The sequence below is a fragment of the Pinus tabuliformis genome, chromosome 5_2 (genome assembly GCF_031772625.1).
Source record: "Pinus tabuliformis cultivar Carrire ecotype Pingquan chromosome 5_2, CPIR1, whole genome shotgun sequence".
Lineage (NCBI taxonomy): Eukaryota > Viridiplantae > Streptophyta > Pinopsida > Pinales > Pinaceae > Pinus > Pinus tabuliformis.
This window is the reverse complement of record NC_142306.1, coordinates 663,758,971-663,773,459: the sequence shown is the minus strand read 5'-3', so window position 1 is coordinate 663,773,459 and position 14,489 is coordinate 663,758,971. Positions and strand designations below refer to the sequence as shown.

General features: G+C 35.8%; 2 pseudogenes; one reads left to right on the top strand and one right to left on the bottom strand.

Moving 5' to 3' along the window:
- Window positions 1-1,178: 1,178 nt before the first annotated feature.
- Window positions 1,179-3,801, bottom strand: LOC149160827 (uncharacterized; annotated as a pseudogene).
- Window positions 3,802-6,989: 3,188 nt separating this feature from the next.
- Window positions 6,990-8,127, top strand: LOC149160826 (putative phosphoinositide phosphatase SAC9; annotated as a pseudogene).
- Window positions 8,128-14,489: the final 6,362 nt, after the last annotated feature.

The following is a 14,489-nucleotide window of genomic DNA, read 5'->3' as shown; positions in this document are numbered from 1 at the left end:
TAACTGAATGCCTTATCTCTATTAACATATGAGATACACACCTCAAATTGGATAATCCTTACTACAATGTTGATCACAAGGCCAGTTCATGCACTTCTTCTACAAAAGTTCTTTCTCCAATCCCAAAAAGACACTTATGTGGTAAAAGGATCAATTAATTGATGAGATGCACTGCCACATGAGACCTGCATATAAATGCAGCAAGAGTAAATTGTGAAATAAAACACAAGATATTTCTGCAAACTATTCCTGCTACTTTATCTGACCAGGCAAATAAGTACAGAATCATAGATACATGAAAAGCACATTGCTTCTATGTAGATGTGATGTGTAAATAGTGATATACCATTTTCTAGATCTTATGCAAGAGATTTGCAATTCAAACATGACTGGTTTTGTCTCACAAATGAGATCCAAAATCCACACCTAATGTCCCAATTGACGTAGTAGAAACAAAACTAACTTAATGACAAGATGCTAAGAGGCCTGCACCTAATGTCCCAATTGATGTAGGAGAAACAGAACTGACTTAATGACAAGATGCTAAGAGGCCCGCACTTTGCTCTAGATCTAAAATACAAAAAAGATATTTGCAGTTGAATGATGGAATGCATCACCAAATGAGGCCTGCATGCTCTAGATATCCCATGCCATAAAGATACATAATCAGCAAGATTAAATTATGGAATGCACCACAAGATATTTCTAGATATTCTCTATGACTTTATCTGACCATGACAACAAGTACAGGTAAGTGTCAACCACATTGCTTCTATGTCAATGTGATGTCAAAAAATTGTACAAACATTGTAGTAATGTCAATTATCATTGATGCTAAAGAAAAGAATGTTTTAAGCTTGCAAGAAGATACTTATGCCTTCCAAAGAACCCATAACTGATGTAAAATTAGAACCACAAAAATACTTAGTATAAAATATTTACAAGAATACTGAATAGCTTTCCTAGTTTGGTCATAATATTCTATGCATATTTGTGGTTTATGTCAATATTAATTGATGCTAAAAGAAAATCATTTCTAAAGTTTGTCATAAAAGGCACTAATGGCTTTGAAAGAACCCTACATAGGCATGCCCTATTATGATACAATTGTTTTGAAATCAGAAGAACCATAATACTAAGTAAAAGATGCATGTTTTGCATTCAACACCTTTCCTACTCTAGTCATGATCTTCTACAAAATCTGAATCATTGATCTCAACTTCATCTTCATCTTCATCGCTTCTCTCACTCAAGGCATATGGCACAGGCTCTCGATTCCCTCTCTATGGCCTGCTTTGCCCAACTGGCTTTGGAGCTTCGTTGACTTCTTCAAGACAATTGGATGAAGATCCAGTAGAGCCATTTGCACTAGGACTTGTATCACTCTCCTGTGTTAGCTTTGACATTACAGATCCACTTTTCTTGTTGAAAGGAGATGGTCTCATTTTTATCACCTTTTTCTGAAGGTATTTCTTGTAAATTTATGGTTGTACGTCATCAACAACACCGTCAATAGAAGTAGGCTTCAACATTTCATCAACCATCTTTTGTCCCTAGGCTTTCCTTTTGGGTCCTCTCTTTCTAGGTACAAGGGCAGTAGTTGTAGAATTAGAATTTTTAGGGTTTTTTTTTGAGGGATTGGAGGTCTTATTAGCAACAGGCTTCTTTGAACCCTTCCTAAGAATGGCTTCCTCGTAATCAGTGTCGTCATATTCATCAATTCCAAAATTAGAATCACCATCACTAGTAATAGTGGCCTTCTTTGTTCTCCCATTAGTAGTCTTCCCTTTTGTACCAACCTTCCTTGGTTGTTTCTCTCCCTCATCTTCATTTTCTTCTTCTTCAAGAATGGTTTCCATTTTATCATCTTCATATAACATCTCAACATACACAGGGGCAACCTTGTTTTCCCATCTAGTGGTCTCTTTCTGCTTTGGTTTAAAATCTTCAGTTGGTGAATTTTGTTTGCTTCCTTGATCCTCAACAACTGCAAATTTAAAAAAAACACAAGTAATCATATTACAAAATGGAAATTTATATTAGAAGAGACTGAAGTGCTCAAATAAAAAAAATTTCTCTTCAGCAAATACAAATGTTGCACAAAAATGATAAGGAACCTGATTGATCTGTTGATAACTGATGGTTATAAGATGCCAACCGATCCTACAAACTGATATCTAATTCATCATCCTCGTCGTTTTCCAATTTCCGAAAAGATATTATTCATATCATCCATGTTAAACAACAACAAAAACTGGATCCTAGGGAAATAAATAGAAAGTAACTTAAGCAAACCATTTGTTTTTTCGCAGCCCCTTTCTTGCTGCTTGCACGCTTGGGTTTTATAATTTCTGCAAATGGATGTTAGGCATACATAAAAAAAAATTCAACCACAAGGCTGACATTTATAACATTGAATTTGAATCACAGTTGATTAAAAACAACATTACCATTCTGTGCATTATTTGTAGTAAGAGAGGAAGTTGATGCCTGATTGTTGGTGAATGATTGAGAATTAGTTTTTTAGCAATTACAATTTGTTGGTATTCTTTCTTTGGTTTTTTCTTACTTTCCTAAAGATTCTAACAGCATCATTTCCCATGTTACTCAATTCATATTCAACGTCCTTAGCCTCATGTGTTTCTTGAGCCTATAAAATTTACAGACAAGTGAGAAACAAAATATACCAAAGCCATAAGAATGGATGAAGCAACTCATTTATTAGACAGGAAGAATCACACAAATCTCGATCTATCAAAAGTGTCAAAATATGAGGAACATACATCCAACTCCTTTGTAAAGGCATCCAAGTCTTTGCACCATAGATATTTGGTTGTTGTCTTTCTAAGCTCCTCAACATCACCCTCAAGCTTGTCTCACTCAACACATAATTGTTGTACTTTTTATAAATTCAATGTTCATATTGCTATGGATAGAAGATAATCATAATATCCAACATGAACACCCTTTATTGTCTCAATGTTTTCTTCAGGAGACTCTTCATCATCTACTATTTCCCTAGTAATAACTGCCTCAACATGTTTTGCCTTCTTAGGGAATAAAGTGAAACGTTTGTTCTTCAATTCAAGAAGCAACTTTGCACATTTCCAGTTTCTCACTATGATTTCTCCATTTACAACCCCCAGTATGAATCAACTTTATTATCCAATTTCAGAAAATCAAGATGAAGGGTTTCCAATTGGACTTTCTAAATTCACAATTTCAACTGAATGTTAAAAGCGTTCATCCCAAAAAAAAATGTTCATTATATGAAACAAAAAAACAATTTTTTGGGCTTTCAAAATTTCAATCCAAGGCATCTTTGAAGAGGCATTTCCAAAACAAGTTCTTGGACACAAAGTAATAAGCATTCAATACAAACATATAGCAACAATTTCAAGGCAACAAAATCTAATAGGTAAAAAGGAAACAAAGAGGGTAGGCACCAAAATGGCATAAAACAAAAGTGTTGGTAATGGTAAGCTAGAAAGAAGGCTCTGGCTAAAGAGGATAATAAAGAAAAAACCTATCTTTCTATTTTCATAGAATTCGAGTTGGACATGATAGAAGTCCTCCAAAACTACACGTTTATGAGGTAATCCCATTTATAATTGTTATTTAACTCACACATTTAAATAGAAGATTGAAACCTCCCAAAAAACCAAATAATGATGAATTTCAGGAATGTACCTTACTCAAACCATCCATAGTTTGCACCTCCAAAATCACGGGAGTGTAGCTGGAAGTCAGTGCCACCACACCTGCTGCCACTTTCCTCAAAAGCATACAGGAATTCAACATCCCTAAATGTATATTTATTCGAAAGACAATCCTGGTACTTAGTGTTGAGACACAATGTTGAGGAGTAGAGGAGGAGAGAATATGCAACAACAAGGCACAAGCATACAGAGAGAGACATTGAATTAGGAAAACTAAATTGTGGATTCTCATGCTCTTATATGTTCTATTCTTCTGTCATAGATTATAGACACAACAATAGAGGTCCATGAGTTCTAAAAATACCCTAAGGAAAGTAGATGAAATGTGAAAGGCAAAACTAAGGGAAAACACCATGAAATATTAGGGAAATAATCCAGAAATTTAAGAAAACGCCATGAAATTTGCAAGGAAATAATTTGGAAAACCCTGGGCTTGTTTTCATTATTGGAAATTTGGGGAAGATTCAATGAAGCCTTCCCTATATAGTTAATATTATCTGATGTTCAATTAATCGACTTAAATCAAGAATTGGTTGACAACTGAAGCAATGAGATCTACGACTAGAAAAATCTCAATCGTTTAACATGTGATCATATGGTCTAGATGAGTGTAGAGTGGAAATTGGGGAAGTTCTTTTCAGAGGGAAATTCCTCATGGCATAATTATTATACAGATCCAATAACTAATTATCTTCATTATCATTCCATCAAACTTGGAAAATATATTTCCTACTTGCCTCAGTTGTGATTCTTTCTATGTAAAGGAGTCTATTCCTATTCCTTATGAGTTATTTAGATCTAGATGTTTCCTAGATTGATGTATGGTTGATATATTCTCTCAACCAAGTGATTGCGTGTCCAAGATAGTTTCCCTACCTTGAGACAACATTATATTTATTTATATGTAACACTATTTGATTAATTAATTGAGTGATCCGATTTTCAAATTGGTATCGAAGCCCATATGGGCCTCAGTCTTGGCCCTTCCCAGGCCAAGGGAGTTGGAGAGTGAATAAATTATCTGTAAGAATCATTATGTATGTCCATCTTGTTGTCTGTTGAATCTCATTTTCACTTGACAGATGGTGGAAGTCGTGCATGGCTTGATGAGCCATATGAATAGGTCACGTGATGCAGAATCATTCCATAAGAAAATATAGCAACTCCGTGAGTGGATCCCGATGGCTCTAATGCACTTGTTTGATCATATAAGTTTGTTGTGCAGACCTATGGATGGTGGAGTTGATATTTTCAACCCAGTGAACCATTTGTATACATTGGATGAGATTATGGAGCACCTGAGTTAGCTATTTTCTAATAGTGGCAGGTGTGTGCCTCTGTCTGCCTCTAGGAGCATCATTAACATTGTGACGAAAATGTTGGCATTATGAGACAAGTGTTGTCCTTGATGGAAAATCACACTGATGACAAATCATAGTGCAGAAGGATAGCAGCAAGGAATTGATGATCAGTCTACAAGTATGAAGAAAAATATATACACGCTGGTTCACTATATACCAAGTCGCGTATACAAGCAGGTTCACTATATACCAAGTCGCGTATACGCAGGTTCGCTATATACCAAGTCGCGTATACGCAGGTTCACTATATACCAAGTCGCGTGTACACGCAGGTTGGCTTCAATAAAAGCACGTGTATGTGGAAAACTTATCTTTGGTCCACGGCGGTTATTCCTTGGAAGTTGTGCCTATGGTTTTGGACCTTGGTGTCTCGACGGACGTGTTGATCCCTAGTTTTGAAGTTGATGGTATTGGATTTCTATGGTTTTGGCCCTTGGTATTGAAAAAGGCCTAAGGCTATATAAGGAGAAGGAAATCATTAGGCAAGTGTATCTGAAAAGGCTTGAATATCTGATGAAGTATTAGATTCAGTATGTAGGTTATTGGTTGATGATGTATTGCTTGATCTGAGCTAAGGAGAGATCTCATCGGTTGATGGAAAACAAGATCTAAGGAGAGATCGGGATCAAATGGTTTGAAATGAACTATCTTTATATGGTTGATTATGCGTATTTCTAGATCTGCATACTGACGCAATGTTATGTTCTGGGTATAACTGATATCTGGTACAGCTGTAAGTTATGAAAAGTTATTTTTAGATCTGTACGCAGGTTGTCTTCGGTAAAACCGCGTGTATACGCGGGTTGCCTTCATTGAAGTAGCGTATATCTTTTGGAGCTTGATTTTTGGGTTACAGCTGGGTCTGACTGTTATTGCAGAGTTCTGTAGTCTGCTTTGTGTTCTGGTGACTGGGTTTGACAGGGTTTCAGTGGTTCAGTGATTCAGAGATTGTTGATGCGAGTATTGGTTGTTTTGTAATCTGCTATGAAAGTTGAATGAATTGTGGTCTTCAGATTGTAATGTTGTGCTTCAGAAATATCCAGTCTGAAAATGTATGAAAAGTGGTACCTGAAGGAAAGAAGATTGTAGGCCTACACCTACGTACTAGTATCTTAGCTAGTACAAGAGCAAAGGGGGTTGGAGCTCCCTTCCAAGGAAGTTTGGAGAACGAGAGAAGGTTGAAGCCTTCTGCAGGTTGTAGCCTGCGTACTGGTATAAGGCTGCACCAGTACAAAAGATTGTAAACTGAAGTTCCTATTAAAGAAAGATAGAGACGACTTGCAGCAGGTGGTTTTCACCCACATTGGGTTTCCACCTTATATCATGGTGTTCATGTGTGTGGCTTTTGTGTGATGATATGTTCTGTTATACTGCATCTATTTACTCTTAATATGGTGAATAATGTCCTAATGCATTTAACTGAAGATAAACTAACTGGATTATAAGATTTATGGTTATACGCTGGTTTCTTTAGACACAGTGGCATGTACACGCTGGTTCACTTGACTGAAGTAGCGTATATGTTTCTGAGCATTGAAAAAGTTTTATTGATCTGATAATACTGATTCACCCCCCCCTCTCAGTATTATTTCCAACAGAAAATGGAAAATCTAGTGGTGATTTACATGTTGGACTAGTGGTTAAGCGACGAACCAATTGAAGAAGGATGCAACGAGGAAGAGAGGGATCCAAATTTTAGAAAAAATGTAAAGTGCAAAATATTCATGGTTTTAATTCGAACCTCATCTCTTCGAGTCTGCGAGAACACTATTCTGTTCTTGGCAGAGCATCACATGGTTGATGTGCTAGTCACCATGACATGAGGGGTTGAAGAAGACTTAATTAAATGTCTAGCACCAACCTATACTAGTGATGTTTCAATACCTAGAGATTAGTTACATTCAAATGGATGATATATACTGGTGTGGTGAGTCGATCCCTGTGTATGGCGACCATGTGGTGGATGTCGTGAAGCATTGAGATTATTGGCGTTGTGTTTTCAAAGCTCTATTTTTGGTTGAGTAGAAAAAGTGTGGGAAGTGTCTCCATGTGAGCGTTGCCTCACCATTTCCAATTATTTATGTGGCACAACTATGGAGAACTATACAAAATCTTGCATTGTCAAGCTAAATTGCATCTGAGGACACGAAATTATCAGTTATTGGCCTGGAGGATGAGGGTGATGATGGTATTGAATTTTGGAATGTAGATGGCTTCAATGATAACTGTATTGATCCTAAGTGTGAAGTTCATGCTGAGACACAATGGATCAAAAGCATTGATTTTAAGAGTACTCCTAAAAGGTTGCATGAACTTCCAGTTTGTTCTAGATGTAGTAGAAGGGTCTGTAGAGTGTGCAGAGAAGGAAAGGGTAGTGTTTTACTACGTGATGCAATGAATCCTAGTGCAGGTCAGGGTGGATCTAGTCATGGAGGTTCTTCTTACCATTTGTTAGCTGCAGATAAAGTCCTTTGCAAAAGATGTTGTCCACAAAAATGTTCTTGATTCTCTTCTTCAGGACCGTGTCAAAGTTCTCAGTTCTTTGCGTCAAATATCTAGTGTGAAGTGTGGAGCTTTAAAAGCTTTCCAACATTTGGTAGGATGTAGCTCAAACGATTATGGTACAAACCTTGGTAAAAGGGATGGTAGCCTAGAAGGACCTAGAGGATTTGAAAGTGGATTGAAGACTTTGTTTCAGGTTGAGTTTTTCACTTGTAGAATTTCCATATGGAGGTTTACTATTTCCAATTGATACAACAGAAGGATCAGAACCAACACTTTCCTTGCTTTCTCCTATTGGTATTGGTTCAACCATGTTATATTGGAGGGCACCACCAAGGGCTACCAGTGTGGAGTTTTCTATTGTTCTTGCGACTACATCTATTGTATCTGGCGTTGCTTTACTTGTTAGCCCATGTGGCTATACAACATTAGACCCTCCTATTGTTGAACTGTGGTGCAGTGATCTGGTCATGGAAGAAGAACACACTCTTATAGGAAAATGGGATGTTCACTCAACACTTGCATTCTCTTCACATTTGTATTGACCAGAGAATATAGACAAAAAAGGTAGTGCTCCTCGGCATGATGTCATGTAAAATAGAATTGTTTTGCCATTGTTTAAAGTTTTTAGAAAGTGTTATGTCATTGATGTAATTCTGGTTGAAAGAATATAGTGACATTTAGTTTGGCCAACTATTGTAACACATTTTCATCTTTGTTGGAACTAGCCATTCCAACAATAAAAAAAATTATTTGCAGGAATGATTGACTACCAGATATGATGAAGACATGATAGTGAAGATGGCATCAAAGGATAGTCGTTGGAGCTACATCAAATATTAAATGATGATGGAAAACCACGGGGGATTCACTCACTAAAACTTTGACATAGCACGTGCATTTGTGGCATACTAAACATTACCCTTAATTTGACTACATATTGGAAAATACCTCTAAAAATCACAATACTTAACCCCCTGCCAATATAAATCCAATACACCTTCCCAATTTATAAAACCCCTATTTCCACTAAATATTGTATGTATCCATTTTTTATTCACATTTTTTATACCGTTTTATTTTCATATCCCTGGTATAGTGACATGATGCCTCTCTTATGACCCCACATGCATTCTACAATGCACCTTTCTTCTTTTGATATACATTGTAAATGCATATTAGTTGCACCTTTCTTCTTTTGATATACATTGTAAATGCATATTAGTTCTCCCACAATGCAATTACTTAACCCACACTCAAGCACATCTCACTATGAATTTTGGCATTTAATGGTCTAAGGCACACAAAGATCAACCATGTTTTAGGAAGATTGATTATGTGCATGTATATAAAATAACATATAAATTGATCTATATGATGATGAAAAATCAATTGATGAATCTTTATGAATAGGTTTGCAACAAATAAGGTGTTCAAGCACAAGTCTAGACCCTCTATATGCAATACAACTATCTACAACCAAGGTTGGGGCCCCAAATTACAAATCAAGGGTGTAATCCCAACCTACACATGCTTAGAAGAAGAGGATGGACAATTCCCAACACATGCGCTCTTCAGGGAGTAACGCGAAAGCATGAAATCACCTTTTGATTCACTGGAATCTCACCAATGAGATATGAACTATCAGTCATAGACTATGTAAAATGCAACAATGGATTGGAAATAACACAAAGACATTAAATGAATGGACTACAACTAGATCATAAGACAAAATTTTGGTTGTAGAGGTGATCTTCTCCATTTGGCTACCTCAAAACAATGGTGTATTCCAAAATAAACCTCCAAATGTCTACAATATTTTCTACATGTTGAAGGAAAGCATTACCTTATCATGTACCTCACTAAATACAGGGCTTCCTTTCACTCTCATACCTTTGAAATACATTCTAAAATTTCTAAAGGATATTTTAATTATCCAATTTTAAGGTCACAACCAAGCGAGAAACCACATTCGTGTACGAGACCCCCTTACTTGTGGGACAAGGGACCCACCTCTGCACAATGATTTGACCCTTAAGTCGATGAAGGCATACATACTCTACCCCCTCTAGTTTTGAACCTGTGACCTCTTAGGAGGAAACATGTCCTCTTAACCATTAGGCCCACTCAAGCTAGATATAGTGGATTTCTCCTTAAGGTCTCTTTTACACAATGAGCAATTACATTGGAAGTAACATCATATAGCAAATAGAAATGACCCTGGAAACAATATTAAGAACTAATATCACTTGAAATAGGAATGACACTGACATTTCTTTAATCAAAGAATCACTTGAAAACTTAGGCTAAACAATATTAAAGTAATGTCTTGAACACCAAGAACCAAGAGCCTTATTGCCCTATAACAAAGCGACCTATGCAAGATCAAATTTACAAAAAAGATCTGCCATAGAACATCCATGTACACAATTTTGCCAGAGAAAACATATATAATACCAAAATCAGTTGAAAAGCATGATATGGGACTTTCAAATTCAAAAACCAATTGAGAAGCATGGGATCAGACTTCCAAGATTTTATATAACGATTATCTGAATGGAGGTTCTTGCAAGATGAGCTTAAATGTCCAAGGATGAAATGATAGGAGAAAAGCTTTGCCAGAAATTGAAAATAATCCTTTCACTATTCTTTCCCAACAGTAAGTTAGTTTTTTATATAAACACTTCATTTAATATTGTCGTATAGCACTTCAATTAATATTCTCTCCTTAGTGTCAATATTAGAATAGAGAAAAGCCATTTTCACTATATACAACCATGATTACAAATATCCCAAAGATTTTATGGAAAAACCACAGACCAAAGGTTATAAAAGGCCAATGAGGTTTGGGCACTTCTACAATCATAAGTGCAAGAAACTGATTATTACCTTGGAAGCTTGAGTTGGGCGGGGCTAGTAGGACTCACATCACCTTCCACGACATATATTATAGAATCTTCAAAGCTAAACCAATTATCCTTGATTTTTCTACATGAAACTATTAAACTACTGACATGTCCAAAGATAACTTCGCAGTAGCTAGTGATTCTAAAAACACAAATTCTTTATCAGAATAATTGTAATTTTACCAATATGTCACAATAAATTGCAATAAATAGCTATGGCAGAATCAGTTGAAGATAAGGCATACAGTTTTCTTTCAGTTAAACTTACTCTGAGACAACCAAAACATGCAACATTTGATCAAATTTTGTTGTATCTAATAAAAACAGAAGTTGGAAACAAAATTCCACACCAGAAAAGGTTTTTATCAACTCTAGTCTAACTTATTTGCCTATAAAACACAGGATTTAGTTCAACTTAGTTGCCTCTAATTCAAATAGAAGTTGAAAACATAATTCTGAGCTAATAGATTCTGACAACTCTAATTTAATTTCGTTGTAATTGTAAAATAAACCCCTAGAGCATGGGAGAATAAGCATGGACTTCTTGTTGTATTCTTAAGCCATAGGTGACTAGCCATAAATACATAGTCTGCATTCTTTCAATGAGAAAGAGAGTGGAAAGCCTAAAGAGACAAGCTCGTTTGTATCAATATTCCATCTTACTAGCCTTGGTCCAAAAAATAGCTTTAAGAAAGTATTTGGAGTGAATATTGTCTTAAGCAGCTGTAGAGTTCAAGTCCTATGAACTGACTTCATTAAGAGGTCTGAGCTTAGTCTATAGTGCAAGCCCTATGACACTTGCATTGGCCAATGTGGGCTCCATTGAAAAATGTAACGATCTTTGTAAGAGGCTTTCTATTTTGTTTGTAGAAGAACTTAAGGGTGTTGTCTATAATAAGCTTAAATTGCTTAAGAACACTGATCCATGTGTTGAAAGAATGGATTTCGTTACCGACGTAATGGTTTCTACTTTTGAGAAATGACAGTCTCAAAAGGAAGTGATAAATGCTCTCCCTCTTTATCCAAATGAACAAGTCATGTGGGATGAAAGTGTTGTACCTAGCATTAATTACATTGGTGAAGGATGCTTGGCTCTTCCAAAACTTAATCTACAGTTTCTAACTCTCCATGACTACCTCCTGAGGAATTTCAATCTTTTTTCGCTTGAAATCGACATAGAAAATTAAGAATATATCCAAGATGTGTTGCCTTGATTGGCAGCATATATTAATAATGAGGGAGAAACTCAATTTTGAGGATGGTCTAGGATGGTTGTTCCAATCAAGGAGTTCAAAATCACCGAAGTAAAGTAACCAAACATTGGAGAGGTGAAACCATCTGCTGTTACTGTAGACATTACATACATGGTTTCGATATACACATCATAGATAAGGTATGAATGGAATGGGCTCAAGGAACATGATTTTCTCTTTTTGTTATCTGTACATCCTTTTTTTTGAGCCGCTTAATGGTTAATAAGCATCAAAATTAAGTGCCCCAGAAGGGTTTGGGCTCCAGTATGTACGTGGATGTGAAGTCATTGAGATTCAGGATGAGGATGGGAACCTTATGAATCAATTTATATGAAGGATAGAAAAATACAAATGAATGAATTGAAGAATTATGACAAAACGTGATAGAGCATTTGGAGGTAGGGGGAAACAGAGTTTTCATCAAATTATACAGATTTGTCAATGGGAGAAAGAGCCAGTCTATCACAAATTTGTACGAGTTTGAAATAGTATAATAAGTCACAATGAAATAGATTCCAAAATTCTAAGATAGTGGAGTTTCGAGGCATAAAATATGTAGCTCCAGATTTCAAATCAACAAATAATGCACCACTAAATCAAAAGCATTCAATGTTAAACACAAAAAAAATAATTTTAGGACCCACTCCAACAGTAAAACAGATATCAAAAATGTGGGAATTGTTTATTCTTAATTTTTAAGATGCTTTAAGGGTTCCCAATAAAATGCCTATAAATTCGTTATCTCATTAAAACAAAGAACATGATCCAACAACTTAAAACTGATACTAAAAAAAATATAATGAAGCTTAGGTTTGTAGAATAAGAAAGACAAATGAACCATAATCAAGAAGGTATTAGCAATACATGATTCCCAGAAAGAGTCACCCCAAACACATTCTGCATTGGTGTTACATTTGAGATTTTCTCCTGAATCCTACTCTGTTTAGGTCTCAAGCTCCATGAGATGCAACAAGATAGGGACCTCGTTTAGGTTAAAAATTTAAAGTCAACAAAATCTTGAACAAGAAAATTAGAATATTGGGGGTACACCCAAACACTTCTAGGCTTTCAAAGCTACATATATAATGGACTCAAAGAAATAACATTTTGCATCTCCTTGCTTCAGAGAATGCATAACAGGCAATAAGAACTATAAAGCATCTAAACCTAACCATTTTCCATACTACTGATAAATTGAATATATTGAGAACTAAATATAGCTACATAACAATTCATGGATAATTTGTTACATCATAAAGAAAAGACTAATAAAATCATATGCAAGAAGCTAAAAACTGTAGTGAACATTTATAAAAGGAACTAGATAAGTTAAATTTACAAAAAGTAAACTGATAAGAAATGCAAGTCAAAGAACCAAAACCATGGAAACTAATCGGTGACTATGCAACTGTAGCAAGAGTCGTTGCAAAAGCCAGGTTCCATTTTTGCTATGGTATGTAAGATGGTAGTGATCTATCATTGCAATATTAAAGAAACACTTCTAGAGTTTTCCTCCTCTCTTCAAACTCTAAACCTGGGGTAGAAATCCCAATGAATAATGTTTCAATTAAGAAGCTAACCTCCAACAATGCACAAATTTAAACCATAGAAGTTCAACTGGATGCTTTAAGTGGGGGATCAGGGGTATGTTTTACTGGAGTGTGGTTGGAAAGTGAACCAATATCGTCTACCATTTGTCTTGCTTGACCTTCAAGTATTTTTTCCCTCGGATCATACACTTCCTTCATTGGCTCTACATGTTTGACTTGGGCACAGTTCTCCAGTGTACATGTACCATCAAAACCATTCTCCTTCATTACATCAATTGAATATTTCTTGGGTTCCTGAGGCTCTCCCTTATTCTCCAAATCCCTGTGCTTTCTTCATTGTCCAGCACTGGATCTTTATTTATGGCACCTTCTGCCCCTTGTGGTACCATCTCTTCTGCCTTCTCATCCATTTTATTTATTTCTTCAGTTTTGGACCCATGTATTTTTTCTTTGTTTTCTATTTCCCTTTTGTCATCACTCTCTTCTTCTGCTTCCTTCTTCTTATCAAGATCATCTTCTCCCTTCCCTTCTTATTCCTTTTTGTGATCATCATCTTCCCCTGTTTTAGCCATATCTTCCCCATGATGGGTATCATGCATTTCCTCTTCCTTACTAGCTTCTACTTGTGATTCTTGTTTCTTTACATCTTCTCAATCTCCTTTTGATTTTCTAGATCTCTTTGGTTTTTACTTCGATTCACTTTCTGGTGTTTTGACTGGTGATTCCTTTACTTTTTCAATTATCCTTGAAGATATCCTTGTTGGTGTTACCTCACCTATGGTACAAAGAAAATGTCAAATAATATTTTCTAAAAGATACATGCCAATATACATGCCAATACCCTCTTCTGCATTCTTATGGAATCCTGCAATCATATTAGAACATTCCTTGCACAAAGAAATGAAAACATTTAAACCCTCTTTCATATACGAGAGAATCAAATTATATAAAAAACAAATGATAATAACTTCAAAAACTTTCTGCATAAAAATAAAGCATGTAATTCTAGCGTGTTTTCATGCAGCATAAACTATTACAGACCCTGTACTTGAATAAAATCAAGTAGGAAATACTAGGATGTAAAATACAATGGGTATTCAAGATTTACTTGAGTTCTGATTCTCTATAGTGTGCATGTTTCTGAAGCAGTCTTGTCCAAGTTGGCATCCTTTGCAGGATGTGTTGTGCCATGTATATA